Source organism: Coregonus lavaretus (genome assembly GCF_964263955.1).
Source record: "Coregonus lavaretus genome assembly, chromosome: 11".
Taxonomy (NCBI): Eukaryota; Metazoa; Chordata; class Actinopteri; order Salmoniformes; family Salmonidae; genus Coregonus; species Coregonus lavaretus.
Window position 1 is genome coordinate 13,720,894 of NC_139998.1, and position 14,442 is coordinate 13,735,335.

Consider the following 14,442-nt stretch of genomic DNA (forward strand, 5'->3'; position numbering starts at 1 on the left):
TGGTCCTCGATGTTAAAGGTGAGAACAGAAGAGGACTTTTTGTGTAGAGACCCTCCTTGTTGGATATTTTTTTTCACTGTAAACTGCTATGTGTACTGTAAAGCACACATCACTAGCTAGGTTTCCATCCAATTGGCGACAGATTTTCATGCGAATATTCTAAAATCCGCATAAAACGCATTTTCCCACCAGAGATGTGTTCCTATCAAATTGACAGATAAAATGCTGTGCGTGATGATGTAGTGCAACTAAAAATAGCTTTTGCGGTTAGATTCCCATGTACCGAATAAGGAAAACCCCAAGTTAAATGGATTTCCATCGCATTTTCAACTCTGCTGATGGTTTTCACACAAAACATTTTGCATTACAGAGTGAGTGTGCCCACTCTGGTATTGGCATCGCTGTTGGCTAGAGCGCACGTATAGCCTACATGATGAGATTATTATGGACAAAAGAGCGAGATTATTTGATGTATGTCAAACAGCAGCCAAGCATCGATGATCATGTCACCAGAATAAGACCCTCGATATTTATTGGAAAGGAGCATCAAGCTCATCACCTTACACTTTCACCACCCTGTGAAGTTCATAACTTATTTTATCTTTAGCCTAATAAACTGCATGCTTTCCCTACGAGTCGTAGTGGGAGGACCACAACATGTCATCGCCTGACTCCCAAGTTTACTTCGATATGATGGTTATTATATCAATATTTGCACATAAAAGTGTTTCCACCGATATTTCTCGCATAATTCATTTTACCAACACAAAAAGATCCCACCTTGTCTAGCGTATTTAGTTTAGTCAACATTTGGAAAGTTTACTGAAAAATGTTCTTTTTCCATCAGGCCTGTCATAACATTTTTTATCTGACATGTACTTTACTTGCATAAAAAGGTTGGATGGGAACCTGGTTAATGACCGGGATCCTGATTGGTGCCTTGCATACCTTCATGTGACCAGCTATAGATTAATGATTTGGTAATTGTTTAAACATGTTTTTAACAATTTTAATGTAAGGACAAATAGTAATACTGAACCATACAATCATATGTATTTATAAAGCCCTTTTTACATCAGCAGATGTCACAAATTGCTATACAGAAACCCAGCCTAAAACCCCAAACAGCAAGCAATGCAGATGTAGAAGCACGGTGGCTAAGAAAAACTCCCTAGAAAGGCAGGAACCTAGGAAGAAACCTAGAGAGGAACCAGGCTCAGAGGAGTGGCCAGTCCTCTTCTGGCTGTGCCGGGTGGAGATTATAAGAGTACATGGCCATTAAGGCCAGATTGTTCTTCAATATGTTCAAATGTTCATAGATGACCAGCAGGGTCAAATAATAATCACAGTGGTTGTAGATGGTGCAACAGTTCAGTCCCTCAGGAGTAAATGTCAGTTGGCTTTTCATAGCCAAGCATTCAGAGGTCGAGTCAGCAGGTAGAGAGAGGGCGAGAGTCTAAAATACCATGTTTTTACAAGCTCTGTTTGCTTTTTGGCAAACCAGGTTTCCATCCAACCTTTTTAGGTGAGTAAAGGACATGTTGGATAAAACATGTCATGACAGGCCTGATGGAAACAGCAAATTTGTCTGAACTTTCCAAATGTCGACAAAACAAAACACGCTAGACAAGGTGGGATCTTTTTGTTTCAAAAATGTATTAGGCGAGAAATGGCGATGGAAATGCTTTTATGTGCAAATATTGATATAATAACCATCATATCGAAGGAAATTGGAGTCACGTGATGATATTTTGTGGGCCTCCCACTAGGAGTCGGGAAAGCATGCAGTTTGGTAGGTAAGGCTACAGATGAAAAGTTATGAACTTCACTGGGTGGTGAAAGTACACGGTGATGAGTTTGATGCTAATTTTCAATACGTATCGAGGGTCTTATTCAGGTGACATGATGATTGATTCTTGGCTGCCATTTGACCCCCCCAAAAATATAATAATAATCTTATAATGTAGTAGGCTATACCCACACTATTTGCTAGTGCGAGCTGTTGGCTAGAGCGCCCGTGCCAATACCAGAATGGGACATTCGCAATATAACAAAATGTTTTGTGACATAACCATCAGTAGAGTTGAAAATGCGATGGAAAACCATTTAACTTGTATTTTTTATTCGGTAAATGGGAATTTCACTGCAAAAGTAATTTTATGTGCACTCGCACAGCCTTTTATTCGCAACTAGCCAATTTGATGGAAACATCTTTGGTGGGAAAATGTGCATTTGTTTTTATGCGGATTTGAGAATATTCGTATTTAAAATCTGTCCCCAATTGGATGGAAACCTAGCTATAGATGCAGATAAAACCAGTCATGCATACAAATGTGTATATACTGTAAGAGCTTGATGTTACTGTTTAACTTATTTTCTCAACATCTACTGCATGTCCATCAATCTTTTGAGTCATTCCATGCAACATTAACTGACCTTCAATGCATAGCCGCAGGAAGTAGGGGTGCTGAGGGTGCTGCAACACCCCCTGAAAAATATTAATAAAAAAAAGATATGAGTAAAAATGTACAGTACCAGTCAAAAGTTTGGACACACCTACTCATTCCAGGGTTTTTATTTATTTTTACTATGTTCTACATTGTAGAATAATAGTGAAGACATCAAAACTATGAAATAATACATATGGAATCATGTAGTAACCAAAAAAGTGTTAAGCAAATCAAAATATATCTTAGATTCTTCAAAGTAGCTACCCTTTGCCTTGATGACAGCTTTGCACACTCTTGGCATTCTCTTAACCAGCTTCACCTGGAATGCTTTTCGAAACAGTCTTGAAGAGTTTCAGATATTTCAGTTTTTTATTTTTAATAAATGTGCCAAAATGTCTAAAAAACAGTTTTTGCTTTGTCATTATGTGGTATTGTGTGTATATTGATGAGGAAGAAAACAACAATTTAATCAATTTTGGAATAAGGCTGTAACATAAGAAAATGTGGAAAAGTCAAAGGGTCTGAATACTTTCTGAATGCACTGTAAATATTTTCTTTTTCGCAGCAGGTAGCCTAGTGGTTAAGAGTGTTGGGCCAGTAACCGAAAGGTCGCTGGTTCGAATCCCCAAGCTGACTGGGTGAAAAAACTGTTGATTTGCCCTTGAGCAAAGCACGTAACCCCAATTGCTCCTGTAAGTTGCTCTGGATAAGAGTGTCTGCTAAATGACTAAAATGTAAATGTAATTATCAGCTCGTCAAAAATTGATGGATACAAACTTGAAACCACTGAAAATGACAATTTAGCCTACGGGGTGAAACTCCTGGACAGCAGTTGTGAGTAGCCAGATTATCCATTCCACATTGTCCATTTTACTTTGACCTGTCCTGTTTTTAGGATATGTTGTTTGTTAACATGTCGGCACATTTTTTATTTGATTGGGTGCCATTTAAGTTAGGCTATTTGATCTGAGAAATCTGCATGATGTAAAAAGTGTCTGTCTCATTACATTGTCATACATTTTATCTCCAGCCTGTAGGCCACAGAATAGACCACATACTCTTTCTACATTTACATTTTAGTCATTTAGCAGACGCTCTTATCCAGAACGACTTACAGGAGCAATTAGGGTTAAGTGCCTTGCTCACGGGCACATCGACAGATTTTTCACCTAGTTGGCTCGGGGATTAGAACCAGCGACCTTTCGGTTACTGGCACAACGCTCTTAACCACTAAGCTACCTGCTGCCCCTATTCTACCATATTCGATATCTGCTATGATTTATGTTTTTTTTTTTTTTTGACTGAATGTTGATGGAGTGTGGCAGCGATGCATTTCTCCAACAGAACCCTGGAGATGCGCACTGGGAATGGCGGCATCAGCACTCACCTAAAAAGCCCATATGCCACTGGTTGAGAGAAATTGTCATTGTTTTGGGGCAGAATTATGTGAGGTTTTATGTGTTGTTGAAGGTGCGTCTCGGTCAGTTTAGCTCAGAAAATGCCACCCTCTTCAATCTGCCGCCATAGGCTGACCACACCGCTCGCGTTGTAAAATAAATGTACACATACACTACCGTTCAAAAGTTTTAGAACACCTACTCATTCAAGGGTTTTTCTTTATTTTTATTATTTTCACTTGAACTCTGTGAAGCATTTATTTGGGCTACAATTTCTGAGGCTGGCAACTCTAATGAATGTATCCTCTGCAGCAGAGGTAACTCTGGGTCTTCCATTCCTGTGGCGGTCCTCATGAGAGCCAGTTTCATCATAGTGCTTGATGTTTTTTGCGACTGCACTTGAAGAAACTTTCAAAGTTCCTGTAATGTTCCATATTGACTGGACTTCATGTCTTAAAGTAACGATGGACTGTCGTTTCTCTTTGCTTATTTGAGCTGTTCTTGCCATAATATGGACTTGGTCTTTTACCAAATAGGGTTATCTTCTGTATACCCCCCTACCTTGTCACAACACAACTGATTGGCTCAAACGCATTAAGAAGGAAATAAATTCCTTCTAGGCCGTCATTGTAAATAATAATTTGTTCTTAACTGACTTGCCTAGTTAAATAAAGGTAAAAAAATATATATATAATAATTTAAGAATCTCAAAAAAATACATGTTGATTTGTTTAACACTTTTTGTGTTACTAAATGATTCCATATGTGTTTTTTCATAGTTTTGATGTCTTATTATTATTCTACAATGTAGAAAATAGTAAAAATAAGGAAAAACCCTTGAATGAGTAGGTGTTCTAACACTTTTGACTGGTAGTGTACATGTTATTCAGTCTGCGCCAACACTGCTTGCGCTTGTCAAAGAACTATTTGTGACCCTTGACGCGCTGCAAGTCCCGCCTCTCCCATCTCCTCATTGAATTTTAGGAGCATATACCCACGTGGGTGATTGAAAGATGAACTGAGGTCCACACTCCAGTCCAGTTGTTGGTGGTAATGCATCTTAAAATTGGTTGCCAACCGCCATATAAAGTCCAAAGAAGAAGAAGTCTGAAGGAGGAGAGATTACTAGAAACAAACTCGGTTTACCCTTTTATCTGTGGATTAGTTGTCGGAGTAGAGGACCTTGTGCATTTCAGGTAAAATAACAACCCAATGTTTATATCCCAGGACAAATTAGCTAGCAACAGCAAGCTAGCTAGCTAAATTGCCATAAATGTTTAATGCTTTTCGACCTGTCCCCAAATTAATATAGTTGGTTCAGAGTTCGTTTTGATATTTCAACCTGCGTGTCTTGGTCGCGTCTGGTGTGGGAGGACAAAATCAACATGCATGCGGAAGTACACGCTCAAGCGGTCTGGCCAGCATCCTGACTAATGAGCAGGCCTGCCTTGCCTGTATTAATAGTGGACAGATACAGAAGTCTGTAGCACGAGGATAAATGTTTTTCTTCCAAATTCGCAGCACCCCCACCCTCAAACATCTCGTGGCTATGCTTCAATGTATTGTTACATAAAGTGTTATCACATCAATGTTACTTATTTTGTTTAATGCTGTAATTACCTATCAGTAAAGCAATGTTCAGCACCCAGCATTAAGCACTTAATAAATCCTGAGAATATTCAGTTGGTTTCACATTTGTGTTGGTTGTCAAGCCTTTGCTGAATTTAGTTCGCAGCCTTTTTGTGACTTTGATTTGATTAGGATCCTCATTAGACGACGCCAATGGCGACAGCAAGTCGAAACATAACGAAAAATACATTACAGACAAAATGATACAATTTACAGACATTTAAAAACATTAACGTGTGTGTGTGCGCGTGCATATATCAGATACACAAAGCTTTGCTAGTCCCTAATGAAAAAAGCATGCTTTTAAAACTAGCGTAATTTTTCAGCAAAAAAATAATATTTATTACAGTGGGGAAAATAAGTATTTAGTCAGCCACCAATTGTGCAAGTTCTCCCACTTAAAAAGATGAGAGGCTCATAGGTACACGTCAACTATGACAGACAAAATGAGAAAACATTTTCCAGAAAATCACATTGTAGGATTTTTAATGAATTTATTTGCAAATTATGGTGGAAAATAAGTATTTGGTCACCTACAAACAAGCAAGATTTCTGGCTCTCACAGACCTGTAACTTCTTCTTTAAGAGGCTCCTCTGTCCTCCACTCGTTACCTGTATTAATGGCACCTGTTTGAACTTGTTATCAGTATAAAAGACACCTGTCCACAACCTCAAACAGTCACACTCCAAACTCCACTATGGCCAAGACCAAAGAGCTGTCAAAGGACACCAGAAACAAAATTGTAGACCTGCACCAGGCTGGGAAGACTGAATCTGCAATAGGTAAGCAGCTTGGTTTGAAGAAATCAACTGTGGGAGCAATTATTAGGAAATGGAAGACATACAAGACCACTGATAATCTCCCTCGATCTGGGGCTCCACGCAAGATCTCACCCCGTGGGGTCAAAATGATCACAAGAACGGTGAGCAAAAATCCCAGAACCACACGGGGGGGACCTAGTGAATGACCTGCAGAGAGCTGGGACCAAAGTAACAAAGCCTACCATCAGTAACACACTACGCCGCCAGGGACTCAAATCCTGCAGTGCCAGACGTGTCCCCCTGCTTAAGCCAGTACATGTCCAGGCCCGTCTGAAGTTTGCTAGAGTGCATTTGGATGATCCAGAAGAGGATTGGGAGAATGTCATATGGTCAGATGAAACCAAAATAGAACTTTTTGGTAAAAACTCAACTCGTCGTGTTTGGAGGACAAAGAATGCTGAGTTGCATCCAAAGAACACCATACCTACTGTGAAGCATGGGGGTGGAAACATCATGCTTTGGGGCTGTTTTTCAGCAAAGGGACCAGGACGACTGATCTGTGTAAAGGAAAGAATGAATGGGGCCATGTATTGTGAGATTTTGAGTGAAAGCCTCCTTCCATCAGCAAGGGCATTGAAGATGAAACGTGGCTGGGTCTTTCAGCATGACAATGATCCCAAACACACCGCCCGGGCAACGAAGGAGTGGCTTCGTAAGAAGCATTTCAAGGTCCTGGAGTGGCGTGGCAGGCTCCAGATCAGTCTCCAGATCTCAACCCCATAGAAAATCTTTGGAGGGAGTTGAAAGTCCATGTTGCCCAGCGACAGCCCCAAAACATCACTGCTCTAGACGAGATATGCATGGAGGAATGGGCCAAAATACCAGCAACAGTGTGTGAAAACCTTGTGAAGACTTACAGAAAACGTTTGACCTGTGTCATTGCCAACAAAGGGTATATAACAAAGTATTGAGAAACTTTTGTTATTGACCAAATACTTATTTTCCACCATAATTTGCAAATAAATTCATTAAAAATCCTACAATGTGATTTTCTGGAGAAAAAAAATCTCAATTTGTCATAGTAGACGTGTACCTATGATGAAAATTACAGGCCTCTCTCATCTTTTTAAGTGGGAGAACTTGCACAATTGGTGGCTGACTAAATACTTTTTTCCCCCACTGTATGTGTATATATATATATATATATATATAATATTTGTTTCCTCAAAAAAAAAAAATGTTGCAGTACATACCACTTTGGAGGTGAGAACTATTTTTTTTTAGAGGAAACAAATATTTATATATATATTTATATATATATATAATTATTTAATTTTTTTGCTGAAAAATTACGCTAGTTTTAAAAGCATGCTTTTTTCATTAGGGACTAGCAAAGCTTTCGATTTGGAGTTGCATGCAATACACATATCTAACAGCAGAGGGAAACAACACTCAATATTGAAACAGACATTTATTTCAAGTTTATTCATACATTAAAGTGGCCGGGGCTATCATCTAGGAAAAGGTTATTGTGTTGCTGTGGGGAAATTACAGAGGTGTTCTTTTTTTTAAGCAATTGTCGAAACCGAAGGGCATTCTGAGGGCCTGGGAGGGTTATTTTATAATTTCCCAGAATATAACACAGCCTATTATCTTTTATTTATTTGATAGACTGCAGAGTCCTCATCAATATTGTGTTGCATTTTGCACTGAACGAACGGATCCTATTCATTATGTTTTATGTGGTGGGGTCGCCACCAAATAGATTTAATAGAATTGCATTAGATATTGAAGGTAACTGAAGCTCATTTTGAAATTGATACTATAATTAAGCAATAAGGCATGAGGGGTGTGGTATACGGCCAATATACCACGGCTAAGGGCTGTTCTTAAAATCACTAAGCAATGCAGAGTGCCTGGATACAGCCATTAGCCATGGCATGGTATGTTGGCCATATACCACAAACCCCAGAGATGCCTTATTGCTATTATAAACTGGTTACCAACCTAATTAGAACAGTAAAAATTAATTTTGACCAATGCATGACTGGCTGAAAGCCGTGGTATATCAGACCGTATACCACGGGTATGACAAAACATGTATTTTTACTGCTCCAATTACATTGGTAACCAGTTTATAATAGCAATAAGGCACCTCAGGGGTTTGTGGTATATGGCCAATATACCACGGCTAAGGTCTGTATCCAGGCACTCTGCGTTGCGCATAAGAACAGCCCTTAGCCTTGGTATATTGGCCATATACCACACCCCCTCATGCTTTATTGCTTAAATATACCACGGTTTTCAGCCAATCAGCATTCAGGGCTCAGAACCACCTGATTTATAATTGGATTTCAGTTACTGAGGAAATAAATCACGTGACTGAGGCTATGGGGCATGTCTACATTTGCAGAAATTCGTCAGTTTTCTTTTTATTTAATAAATCACGTTTCATAAATGTTATTTTCTTTATAGTTTATGTGGTGGAGTTCGTTTTGCATGGCCCGGTGCCACGGTGGGTGGAGATTTCGCTTAAGGACCAATGGAATGGTCTAAAATCAGTTAACTCCGCACCATTGGGGCACCGGGCCATGCAAAAATAACTCGACCAGCTGCTTTAACGATATCATGCTCAAAAGTCAGCTCGTGATGTGTCGATGGTTGATTTCTCTGGTCTTGTTCCACAACTCTCAAACATTGCACACGCAACTGGGTGGAGAGACTGTTTCTGCTTGCTACCAACATAGCTAGTGCTAGTTGATGCAACAACGAGCAAAGTGTTGGAACTGTACGGTCTCTGGGACAACTGGTCCCAACAAAGATTAGAAATATGGGCTTCGTTACCCTTGAAACGAAAACAAGAGCCACTTTTTGCGAAACTGGCAGTTGTTGACTACGCTGTGGACGAATACTGGTTTCATTGAATGGTGTAATACGTGAGTTATTTGGAGTTTAAAATGTGTGAGATGGTGGGTTTATCGAAAGCCTCGTTGTCCAGGAGAACAAGATGGCAGCATTGCAGGCAGACTGAGCATGGTGTGGGTACTTGTTAAACTCGTTAGCATGTTCAGAGAAGTCCTGCTGACTGTATTCTGTCACTAATTACTGTTTATAAAGATAGCTAACGTAATAATTATCAAGCCATTTGTGCTAATTTCAATGCATTTCGTAAATAGGTTTTGAAGTCAAACTATGAGTAAAACTAACGTTGACGTTGGCTAGCTAACGTTAGCAAATCTGTCAAACTAGCTAGCTTAGTAGCTAGCTGCTAGCCAATATTTAACGTTAGCAAAAACGTTTGTTCTTCAGCCTGGGTTGCCTTTTTTATTCGTCATTTGGTTTGTATGTACATTTTAATTATTTTTATTTTGGGGGATTTAATTATTGCCTACCAACTAGCTGGCTAGCCAACGTTATAGAATAGCTAACGTTAACTAACTACATTTTGTGGACTAGCCACTGTAACGTTAATGCACACACTCACTGTCACTGAGTAATTCACTCGGTGGTAACGAGAATTCCCAGGTATGTCCTTCCTCTACCATTGTTGTGACATAACGTTAACTGACAAGCTGAACGCTTACATTAACCAGCCATCTAATTTATAATAACAATGTTTTATCCCTAAGACATATAGCTAGGTACAACATTAATTACCTAGCTAGCTATATAATTTACATACTAGTGTATTTTCGCCTTGGCACTACTAGCTACTTATTTGAAATTACTAGTGGCCTCTTACAGCAGGCAGCCTTTACAATCCTGAAATGGTGAGGATGTAATTCAACACTAGACCAGGGTCTCCTACCAATGATGGGGTATCAAGCTACGATGGTGTAGGGACAGCAGGCATTGCAGTAGCTCAATGCACCATTATAAAAACTGCATTCAAAAGTTGTTTTTACTAAGACTTTCAAATGTCATGGTGTATCCTTGTTGGTAAAAATGTCAAGGATAATTTAATTTAGACAAAGCTTTTTCATTGTTAAAATAGGCATATATATATATATTTTTTTTTATGAACTCAAGTACCATAAAAATAGCCTGGGCGTTTATTTGCTTAAATCACTGAACCCAACAGACGCTTATTAGACAGGCATCTAGTTCATCCAGGCGTCTTATTTCCTTAATTCACACAGTTTTTGCTCATTTGCATAGTTGTTTAATTCCAGCATTCACATTAATTTCTTCATGTCCTGCACTGTTATAATTTACACACTCATGTTTCTTTTGTCTTAGTATGCCTCTTCCTTGACAGAATATGTATTCTCCTCTTTGACTGTGCATTTTGGCAGTTCTTACTTTCGCCACTAAAGGGTGATCGGACAATTTCTATGGGTCTGTACACCCAATATTTTTCTGTTTTTGTGCTTGCCAGTTAGCTATCAGTGCCTTCAGATGTATTCCACATTTTGTTGTAGCCTGAATTCAAAATTGATTAATACCCCATGACAAAGTTAAAACTTGTTTTTAGAATTTTTAAAAACTGTATTGAAAATGAAATACAGATATCTCAATTACATAAGTATTCACACCCCTGAGTGAATACTTTGTAGAAGCACCTTTTACGACGATTACAAATTTGCATCATCTTGGGTATGTCTGTATCAGCTTTGCACATCTGGATTTGGGGGATTTTCTCCCAGTCTTCCTTGCATATTTTCTCAAGCTCTGTTAAATTAGTTCAAGAGCAGCGTTGGACAGCAATCTTCGTCTTTCCATAGACTTTCAAATGGGATTCAAGTATTGGCTTTGGTTGGGCCACTCAAGGACTTTTACATTCTTGTTCTGAAACCATTCCAGTGTTTCTTTGGCTGTATGCATGGGGTCATTGTCCATTTGGAACGTAATTATTTGCCCCAGTCTGTTGTTTGCTCTCTGAAGCAGGTTCTCATCAAGGATTTGCCTGTATTTGTCTCTATTCATTGTTCCCTCAATCTTTACCAGTCTCCCAGTCCCTGCCTCTGAAAAGCATCCGCATAGCATGATGCTGCCACCACCATGCTTCATGGTAGGGATGGTGTTAGACAGATGATGAGCTGTGCCTGGTTTTCTCCAGACATGGTGCTTTGCATTCAGGACAAAGAGTTACATTTTTGTCTCCTAAGACTTTCATGTGCTTTTTTGCAAACTCCAGGGGTGCTGTCATGTGCCTTTTTCTCAGGAGTGGCTTCTTCTGGCCACTCCCATAAAGCCCAGATTGGTGAAGTGCTGTAGAGACTGTTGTCCTTCTGGCACATTCTCCAATCTCATCCAAGGAACTCTGTAGTTCTGTCAGAGTGGTCATTGGGTTCTTTAAGGTACTGCCCGGTTACTCAGTTTGGTCAGACAGCTCTAGGCAGAGTCTGGGTAGTTCCATATTTTTTCAATTTTCCAATGATGAAGTCCACTGTGCTCTTGGAAACTTTCAACATTCGAGAAATTGTTTTATACCACAGATATATGCATCATCCCAATTCTATCGCGGAGATCTATGGACAGTTCCTTGGACTTCATCGTATAGTTTCTGCTCTGACATGCACTGTCAACTGTGGGATGTTTATAGACAGGTGTTTCTTTCTAAATCAAACAATTGAATTGGCCACAAGTGGACTCCAATCAAGTTGTAGTGACATCTCAAGGATGATCAAAGGAAATTGGATGCACCTGAGCTCAATTTGGAGCGTCATAGTAAAGGGGTGTGAATAGTTATGTAATTTAGATTTCTGTATTTAATTTTCTATAAATTAGCTAACATTTCAAAAAACATGTTTTCACTTCATCATTATGGGATATTGTGTGTAGATGGGTGAGGGGGGAAAAATCAATTTGATCTATTTTGAATTCAGGCTGTAACAAAACAAAATGTGGAATAAGTCAAAGGGTATGAATATTTTCTGAAGGCACTGTATTTGTGCCCAGTGGCGTAACTAGTGCCATGTCAGCATAAAACCTTTCCATACTGTTTGAAGCAAACACTCACTCTGATAGAATCCGCAGCACAGCTAAAACTTTCATATTTCCCAACTTTGATGATCTAACAAGTGCTGGTACTCCAGAGACTATAGTGTTAAGATGAGACATTTAAAAGGTAATGCTTAAAGGTTAGCTTTTGATTGGCGGGCAGGTTGGCTGTCTGTTTGCTTGTGGTCTAGAGTGTCACATAGTTTGCTGTTTGAATAAAGCCCCCCTTATCTACTGTAGTTCCCTTTTTTGCTTGCTCTGCTTTTCCTGCCTGAGTGAGACACAGCATAGCTCGCCCACAGAGGGATGGGATTCCCCCCTAATTACATTGATATGGTTTTATTTTTTTGCTGAATGTGCCCCGGTAGAGCTTGCTATGGGGAATCGATGGAACTTCGGGGAACCGCAGGCAGGCTATCTGATCTAACTGAAATGTTTAAGTGCATCCTCCCTAACAATTTTTGGTGGAAGTTGTATTGAGATGGCCTAACAATCACCCACATAAAGACGTGGCTGGCTAAATGTCATTATACAGCGTGAAAGTACATTTTGGTTCGTTATTGTCAGCAAAACCAGAGATGGGGTAGTTGTTGTAAACTAATCATTCCCATTCCTTCTTCTCTCTTACAGGTATGGCCTCAAATGTTGGTGTACCCACCACATGTTTATCAAACACAAACAAGTGCCTTTTGCAGTGTGAAGAAGCAGAGTTGAGCTCAACAGCTGTTTTCTTTATGAGTGGATCCTGTAGACCTATATAATTGGAGTAAACCTTGGCATTGCCCAGCCTACCAATATCCTCCATTTAAGACAAACATCATCATCTTGTAGACCCCTGAGTGGACAGGACTTATCTTTGCAGGCAGCTGCATCCCTGAAAGTACACAGTGAGTTGCGCCAAAAACACCTCAGACCCAGGGCCAGGGTCTCCCCTGTCAAGGCAACGGTCCAGAGTAGCCGGAACAGCAGTGGAGCTACAGGGGCAGTCAGACTGGGTAGAGGGGACTGTGGCCAGAGAAGCAGCAGTGAAGGAGGTGAGGAGATAGAAGAGAGCGGGGGAGGTTTGAACTCGTTGAAAATCCCCCTGCAATGTGGGCTGAAACGTCAGGGTGAGCGCCCGGAGAACAGTGGGAAAGCCATGCAGATAGTGGAGGAAGTTTCCATGATACCTGCCATGTTGCAAACTAACATGGGGAACACGAATACGGTGGGGGGAGTGCCTCCCAAACAGAATGGGGGAGGGGCTGGGGCTCGTAATGTGGTCGGGGATGGGGACTACCAGTTGGTGCAGCACGAGGTCTTGTGCTCCATGAAGAACACTTACGAGGTGCTGGAGTTCCTGGGCCGCGGTACCTTCGGACAGGTGGTGAAGTGTTGGAAGCGGGGCACAGGGGAGGTCGTGGCCATCAAGATCCTAAAGAACCACCCATCGTATGCACGACAGGGCCAGATAGAGGTGGGCATCCTTGCCCGTCTGAGTGGCGAGAACGCGGATCAGCATAACCTGGTGCGGGCCTTTGAGTGCTTCCAGCACCGCAGCCACACCTGCCTGGTGTTTGAGATGCTTGAGCAGAACCTCTATGACTTTCTCAAGCAGAACAAGTTCAGCCCGCTGCCGTTGAAGGTGATCCGGCCGGTCTTGCAGCAGGTGGCCACAGCCCTGAAGAAGCTCAAGAGCCTGGGCCTGATCCACGCTGACCTGAAGCCGGAGAACATCATGCTGGTGGACCCGGTGCGGCAGCCTTACCGGGTGAAAGTCATCGACTTTGGCTCGGCCAGCCACGTGTCCAAAGCTGTGTGTTCCACGTACCTGCAGTCACGCTACTACAGGTAGGTTGGGCCTTCCCTTTTACTTTTAGTGCACAATAATAGAATGCCTTTATCTTCCTATAAATATTTTTAAAAGTTGGGATGAGAAATCAGGACAACTCCAGTTATGCTACTAAGTAAGCACTGACCAGTTCAAGATACAGGGGTAGTATTTTACATGGGTTAGTATCTTGTCCAGAGCTTTAGGCCATTATGTAATATGAACAAAGGGCCCTGTAATAACCTGCAGATTTTTCAGAGGGAGCTTGACGGCATGCAAACGCTTTCTCTGCACTGCCTCTGTTAACCATCAGACTGTCACACCCAAATGGGCCTACATTACGTAACCTGCTGAAGGAACAGAAATGTTTACGTGAACAAGAATGCCTTTAATGACTTACATGTTTCCGGATGAGACAAATGAAAAATTCTCGATGTATAATCCTTTTGGC

The 14,442-nt window shown here is 40.8% G+C and overlaps 1 pseudogene across 1 annotated transcript in view; it reads left to right on the forward strand.

The window, feature by feature from the left end:
• The first annotated feature begins 8,865 nt into the window (after window positions 1-8,865).
• The window catches only part of LOC311137249 (homeodomain-interacting protein kinase 3-like), a 45,182-nt pseudogene continuing 39,605 nt past the window's right edge, over window positions 8,866-14,442 (forward strand). The window contains exons 1-2 of the transcript XR_014615449.1: window positions 8,866-9,274; window positions 12,812-14,011. The product of XR_014615449.1 is annotated as a homeodomain-interacting protein kinase 3-like (transcript). The remainder of the gene's footprint in view (window positions 9,275-12,811; window positions 14,012-14,442) is intronic.